Raw genomic sequence first — 7982 nt, forward strand, 5'->3', positions numbered from 1 at the left:
GCCACCACGCCCAGCTAATTTTTTTTTTTTTTTTTTTTAAGTAGAGACAGGGCTTCATCATGTTGGCCAGGCTGGTCTCAAACTCCTCACCTCAGGTGATCCGCCCACCACGCCCAGTCTGAAGTCTGATAATGCATAGGAAGATTTCCAGATTAAAATTATTATTCTCAGAACATGTTCTACTGGGCCTCAGATTCCTTTTCTATCAAATGGGAGTAATGTCAGCTCTACCCTTTACTCCACTGAGTGAGCAGAAAAAATGACATGATCTCTTATAATAAGCTTTGGAAACATTTTTCAAACAGCTTGTCAAAATGTAAAATATTGTTGGTTGAATATCAATCTTTTTCAGCCATTTGTGGGTGTCATGAGTCTTTGAGTATGAAATCTATTTATGTTTAATTCCATACTACATTCCCAGCCCTATATTTTAAACTAGTAATTCTGAAGTATCCCGGCAGCTTGTGAAAAACTGTCAGGAGCTGAGAAAGGATGTGAACTTGGGCTTCATTTATGGGTAAGTTTCTAAAACATACAGATTGGAAGTGAAAGAGGCTGTCATGGTAATGACTATATCAAGGCGATGGACAAGTTTGGTTTGAACAATGGTTTGAGGGTATGACACACTTCACATGCTAAACTGATGCTTCTCACACTTTAGCATTCATAAAAGTACATGGAAAAGCTTGTTAAAATACAGATTCCTGGGTCTGATGCTTGGAGACTCTGATTCAGGGGGTCTGGGATGAAACCAGAGACAGGGCATTTCTAACCCAGTCCTAGTTGATGCTGATGCTGCTGGTCCACAGTCCACAGTTCGGGTAGAGCTGTTCTAGGTGAATCCTCTGCAGGACTGCAGCTACTAGGATTGTTCTAACCAGTCCCAGACCCTTCATCTAGCAGGACAGCTGGCTAATGCCCCCAAGGACCTCTGTCATCTCATGAACTGCCAAGCCAAACTCCCCCTTTTCCATTCATTCTGAGAGAGTGAATGGCTCCAGGAGTAATCTCCCTGTCTCAGAACACTCTTATGACCACACATAAATTTACTTTAAAATAAGCAAGGCGTGAACATGTAAGAATCCACTTAACATGAAGACTGACAGATTTCAGAATAATGTCCTTGTACTACAAATACCCCCACCCCAGGATGGATTGCAGAGGGCTTAGAAAAGAAATCCTGGATGGATATCCACATCTGTGAGTGAGACAGAGAGACAGGCTCAGTCACTCTATCTTCCTCAGAGCCTCTCCCTGCTCTTTGGGAAAGGGGAGTGAACAACGGATCTGTGAAAAGAGCCCTTTTGACTCTTTCCACATACTAAGCTCCTGAATCAGGCTGGTGTGCTTCAGATATAGCAACACTCTTTAAGGCGGAACATCTGGACAGGGCAAGAAAGGGATCGGCCACATGGACTGGTGGCCTGCTCCAGATGTCTCAAAGGAATAAAGACATTTCCTCATACAACATCAGAATCATCTGAGCATGCTACAAAATGCGTTTAATTTTGAATCTGCATATAGGTTAAAATGTCCATGATTTAAGTCAACAGCAGGAAGACCTGACACTGAGGGACTATGACAATAAAAATTCCTAAGGAGGACACTGACTTGGAGGAGACATTTGCAGTAAATTACAACCATGTTAGGAACATCACGTTCATAGCTGGTGAAGCATTTGGCTGTGGGTTGTATTAATTTAGCTGAACACTAATATGCATATCTAAGTTCATTCACTCTCTGGATTAGCACGGTATTGTAACAGCCTAATATAGCATTAGCCTAATTTGATACGCAAGTATTAACATGAAAGGGGATCCCTTTCATGACAAGGTATTATTTCTGTAGCAATTTATTATTTTATTGGTCTGAGACAATCCAGCGCCAATTTGCTTCCCTCCCCAAATACGGCCTAATAAACGTGGGCTTCTTTGTTGCAGCTGTGGTTTAAGGACAGCCACAGTACCGACAGGGCATGAAGTTTTATTCCCCCGCTCCCCACATCAAACCTCTGTGTCTTCCTCACCATCAGAGGCCCATTGGCATTGTTGATGGTCTGCATACCTTTCTTTCTTGCCTAAGGGAAGTCAGATGGGATATTTAAGATCCTCCCCAACTTCCAGATTCTAGGATTGAAAACAAAGCAATAATGTGCCTGCTGTATCCCAAGACAGGAGATGACTTCACCCTTCCAGACTCCCTGGAATCCCCATGGAACTGGGCTTGCATCTTATTTAAATGGAAAAGTACAGCCATGACTAAAAAGGAAAATGTCGGTCAGGGTTATGTTGGTGTCAAGGCGCTAGGAAAAAGATAAAGGTCGGCATATTTTTCTCAGAACAGAAGCCTGCTGACCTATTCCCCCAGAGCAAGATCTCTTGCCCTCCTGCCCCCTACTGAAGAACAGTGTGGGTCTGGGACTGAGAGAGAGACCTTGCTGGCCTGCAACACAAGAGATGGCTACCACTGCTACCCCAGCTTCCCCTCCCACAGGGGCATGTGCCCAACCTCCTCTTTCTAGAGCCCCTGACCCTGACCTTGGTCAAGCCCTCCTTACCTCTTGCAGTAGTCTTTAAATTGAATTTCCTTGTCTCCAGTGTTTTTCCTGCTAATCCAGCTTCCACCCTGCTGCACAATAATCATTTAATAGAACAGTTCTGAATAGGACACCCCTCTGCTTCAAAGATTTCCATGGCTCCCCATTGCCTAGAGAATAAAATTCGGATTCTGGCTATGTTTGCAGCTCCCTCTTCCACCTCCGTCCTCCCTCCAAGATTCAATATTTTCTTCTGCTGCTTCAGCAAATCCAGGACTCCAAATGTACCATGACCTTCTCCATCTCAGGGCCTTTGCTCATCTGGGTTCCTGCTGCAGGGAATTCTGTCCCTTGTGCCTTTTGGACCACTATTCAACCTTTAAAGCCAAGTTCTGATTCCCTCCTTTCCAGAACATTTTCCCCATGCCACCTTAGTCTATTTTTATTACTATAACAGAATAAGACTTACACAGAGTAAGACTGTGTAATTTCTAAAGAAAAGAGGCTTATTTCATTCACGGTTCTGGAGGTTGGGAAGTCCAAGATCTGGCAGCCTATCTGGTGAGGGCCTCAAGCTGCTTCAACTCATGGCAGAAAGCAGAATAAAGGAGAAGCTCTGTCTCTCATGAGAACAAATCCATTCCCAGGAAAACTAACCCAGCCTCTCAAGAAATCCATCTTAAAAACCTAATCACTGGCTGGGCTTGGTGGTTCATGCCTGTAATTCCAGTACTTTGGGAGGCCGAGGTGGGCAGATCACAAGGTCAAGAGATCAAGACCGTCCTGGCCAACATGGTGAACCGTGTCTCTACTAAAAATACAAAAATTAGCCAGGTGTGGTGGCATGCGTCTGTAGTCCCAGCTACTTGGGAGGCTGAGGCCAGAGAATTGCCTGAACCTGGGAGGCAGAGGTTGCAGTGAGCCGAGATCGCACCACTGCACTCCAGCCTGGAGACAGAGAGAGACTCCATCTCAAAAAAAAAAAAAAAAAAAACAGAAAACAAAAAACAAACCAAAACGAAAAAACCTAATTACCTCTTAAAGGTACCACCTCCCAACAGCACTACATTGGTGATTAAATTTCAACATGAGTTTTGGCAGGGACAAACCACATCCAAACCTACTCAGAATTAGTCACTTTTGGACCCCTATATTTGGTCTTCTAGTCTATTTAGTTACGTGCTTTATTGGCCTCCCCAGTAGATTCTGCAGTCTTAAAGAAAGGGCTTGGTCTAGGCCACTAATTTTTTATAATCTGCAATCTTTTATATCCTTATATCTTTGAAAAAGTATCTATTATTTCTAAATGAAAATTTTGCCTATGTAGACTCATAGGACGCGTGAGTCAGAGGGATGTTATCAACTATTGGTGAGGGCAAGTCATTGCATCCGGGCCTATATCCCACTCTGTAGCTAAGGCAGACAATGATCATCAATCATGGTGCTCTTTCCAATGACCCCAGGTGTAACTTTCTGATCCTTCCAACCCAGTGCTCCTAGCAGCTACCATTAATCAATCAGAGTTGATATTTACTTGCCATCCCCTATCTAGTTTCTTAGCCCTTATTTTCCAATTTCCTTCTCCCTCTCCTTTATGGCTGGTATTGCACAGAAGTCTTACTGGAAGCCCTAAAGGAAGTTCATGCTGTAAAAGTGAAATTTTTGTCTATTCTTTTAAAAGCCTCCAGCAATGAGGTAGGTCAGAGTTTGGGCAGAAATCTGAGACGTTCTTCTTTTGGGAAGATTCACCCAGCTCTCCTTTAACTCAAAGGAAACTCAATGCAAAGTCTAGTTCAGCCAATTAGCTGCACTGGTTGGTTAAAGCTAAAAGAAGATGATCAGTGTTCATGTTTAACTTTGTAATATTGATATAGAACCCATAAATGCCACCTCAGCTCTTCAACATTGAAGAATAGGCAACAAAGTTTTCTCCTTTGAAATGAAACCACTATATTTCTAATAAAGAAAGGAGTCACATTTAGGAGAATTTTACAAAAACATTTCTTATCTTTTCCAACAAGTCTCTCTCCATTTGAGGAAAAGCCCAGTGATATTAAGGAACCCACTGATACCTCCATAGGTATGTTCACCCACTCAAGGCAGGGCCACCAACAGGACTGGATACACCCACTGGCCTGTGACCTCTGAAATTCATCCTGAAGCCAAACTCTTTTTAGGCAACATGACATGATCAAGGCCAAAAACAGACATTCCCCCCAAGTAGGGGTTTTAATTACTTCGTGTGGTACCAGAATAGAAAATTCTAGAGAATTCTTTCCCTTTACTTCAGTAAACTTAGCAGCAATGAATTCAAACTAAAGGGAATCACATTTTGACTGTACTCAGTGGATAAACTTCCACATTTATATTTACTGACACCCATTCAGAGCCAGATGTGGTTGTCTATCCTGGAGTTATAGCAGTGATTTACCTTGGAGAAAGCCTGGTCCATGGAGAACTTCCATCCACTACACGAATCCATGCTGCAAATAACATTCACATTCATGATTTCCAGAAAAGAACAAAGAAGTACGACTTATGCTGTGCAAGCAAACAAAACAATAACACTGGTCAAACATTATTTACTATTGATGTGAGCATTGGAATTCCTCTAAACGTGCCCCAGCTTGGCTCCTCCTCTCATCCCTTCCCTTGATAACTCCTGTCCACCTGTAAGAGTTCCTGCACTTACTGCCATGTTCGAGTGTCCCCCTCTGTTACCTTCTGCCTCCCAAACCTGATGAGTGAGCCCTCTGCATCCCTGTACTGCACCTCTTATTTCCAACCTCCCCTTCAACACTGACAATGCATAGGAAGATTTCCAGATTAAAATTATTATTCTCAGAACATGTTCTACTGGGCCTCAGATTCCTTTTCTATCAAATGTCCTTCAAACTGTCCCTGTCCTATTGATTATTGTTACCTCTCTCACCAATATATTGCTGGAACATTACAATTCTTGAAGAAATGCTTATTGAGGGAATGCGTTTAATGAAGCTATTAATATTTAGAGAAATCTTCCTTTAAAAGAAGAAAAATGGCTGAGTTGAAAATCACTGAACTATCACTCAATTCCATTTTTCTGTTAAAAATGGACAGACAGCACAACACACACACACACAACATAGAAATAGTTCTTTCCATGAAGTTTCTTTAGAACTTTACTGTATGACTCTCATTCTGTTGACTGTGGTCAGAATTATGTTTTCATCTTATGCGATTTATCTAGTCTTCTGTACCAGGCTGTGTATTCTTCAAGGTCAAGGACTGAGTATTTCATTTCACCCACAGCACCCTCTCAAGTAGAATTACCATGTGTCTTCTTGCTACAGAGTTCTCTCTCTTTTCTCTCTCTCTGTCTCTCTGGATCTCATTTAAAAAAAAAAAAAAAAAAACAAATAAAACGTGAGCCTTCAAACTTTGGCTGGGTTAGTTGACTATGTGGTGCCAAGGAAATGGCTTGGTGGTTTTTTTAGTTTGATTTGTCCTTTGTTCTCTGAATTTAGCATCATGCGAAGACAGAGTATAGCCTAAAGGTGTATTTAAAATGTCTTCCTGTTTCTGAGCTTACTCAGACAGGCAATAGAAAATGGCATTCTTGATAATTAATGCCCTTACAGAAATTCAGCACAGGCTAGCAACTGTAAACAATAAGTTATTAGTCAGGGGAGGTGCTTGCAACATAAGCATGGAAATTCCCATGGATCTTCATAGGGCATGAAAGGGAAGATTCAAGATGCTCTGGATAATTTCGTTACTGTGTTTGCTTGATCGTTTTATACTTAAGCAGACTGTTCATTACCATCGTCTCAACCTCTTCTGCTAGCTTAAATTCCTCTTAATTCATTTATAAAACAAAATTAGAATGTTGACTGCAACCTATAAAGTAAGCCTACATCTTTGTTTAATTATAGATTCTATATAAACTATTTTAGCATTACTGAAGGTATATAAAGAAGGAATAAAAGAAGATTATTATTCTGTCCAAATGCCAGCTAAAAACAAACAACAATTTTTTAAATGTGCATTTATATCATGGCAAGAGACTGTGTTTCAAATCCCCAAACTCCTGAAGCTGTTTGAGAATTATGTCAGTGCAATGCAGAAAAAAAAAAGACAAAACTGGTTGAACATGAGACATGAGTAGTTGAAATATGGTTTAATTTTTTTTCCTTCTGATTGTTTTTCCCCCCTTTGGAAACTGATAAAAGATTTTGTATTTTTTAAAAAAATCGACCTCATTTTTAGTTTATTTTCTAAAAGTGGAGATGTCTTTACATATGTTCAAAAGTATGTCTGTCAAACCTTTGGAGGACTTCTCAGAATGAAGAAATCTACAATGCATATCTTACCAAATTGTTTGGGGATTTTCCACTTTTATGTGTTTGGGCATTTTTCCCTCTTAAACATCAAAACCTAATAATCGTGGCAGAAGGTTAAATATTTTCCATACTTTGTTTTTGAAATTTGTTCCTTTCAAAGAACGAACATATTGGGAAAAGAAATCTACACACCCAATCTATTATGATGGCTACCTCTGGGGTTAAGGAGTAGAACCACAGAGTGGGGGCAATGAGGGGGCTCTCACTTCTTTCGCCATTTTATTTACAATGAAAATGTATCCATGTGCCACTTGTACAATTTTCATAGCTACTTAAAGAAAAAAAATCATATTTAGAGAAAAAATATCAATTTGGATAATTGTAAATGTTTCATGGTATCCCAAGTGTGAAGATTACACATAGGATTGCAAAGAGAAAGAAATAGGGAGGAATTCCTGTTTGCTTGGCTGATAGTATCCACTCTTTAAAGCATTTCTGTACAGAAACATAAATAAAAGAATTGATACTTTGATTAGTTATATGAAGATGACATTGAATTCATTTTCTCTAACGCGTTTGCTTTAACTTAATATCCCTTTAAAAAATCCATGCCCTCATGACATCATCAGTTCATGCACTATTTCTTGGGGCATTAAAATAGAAACTTAAAGTTTACATGTAACAACCGAATTCAAGAGAGTACCTTATTTAAACTTCCAAATCTCTTAGGGGCTAGGAATGAAATGTAATGCTAATTTAATTTAGTAATTTGTTCTCTTTCCACCAAAACGCACTATCATTGCTTGTGAAAGCCTCAATCCCACCCCCTTCCCCAACTTTCTTTTTCCATCAGGCTGGGATGGAATTACAGGCTGATTTGAAGTGCAAAGTCCAGTTGCATCCCAGACCCTCGTCTCTAAACATCCAGTGCCACAGGATGTTTCATGACCACAGCATGTCCATCATCTTACTTTCCAAATGCAGGGATGAAGGTTGAATGGGTGGAGCTTTTTAGTCTTCAAGGATTTAAAACTACGCACACACAATGCAAGCGGCTGGCAGGAGTCCTTTGTAAGAGTGTGTGTGTGTGTGTGTGTGTGTGTGTGTGTGTGTGTGTGTGTGTG

The 7982-nt window shown here is 40.6% G+C and overlaps 1 long non-coding RNA gene across 1 annotated transcript in view; it reads right to left on the reverse strand.

Annotated features, from left to right (window-relative positions):
- Window positions 1–2587: 2587 nt before the first annotated feature.
- The window catches only part of LOC116472365 (uncharacterized), a 10837-nt gene continuing 5442 nt past the window's right edge, over window positions 2588–7982 (reverse strand). Inside the window, exons 2-3 of the long non-coding RNA XR_004249077.1 lie at window positions 4968–5077; window positions 2588–2706 (exon numbers count right to left, since the gene is read on the reverse strand). This is a non-coding gene — a long non-coding RNA (uncharacterized LOC116472365). The remainder of the gene's footprint in view (window positions 2707–4967; window positions 5078–7982) is intronic.

The sequence above is a fragment of the Hylobates moloch genome, unplaced genomic scaffold, assembly GCF_009828535.3.
Source record: "Hylobates moloch isolate HMO894 unplaced genomic scaffold, HMol_V3 SCAFFOLD_8, whole genome shotgun sequence".
Taxonomy (NCBI): Eukaryota; Metazoa; Chordata; class Mammalia; order Primates; family Hylobatidae; genus Hylobates; species Hylobates moloch.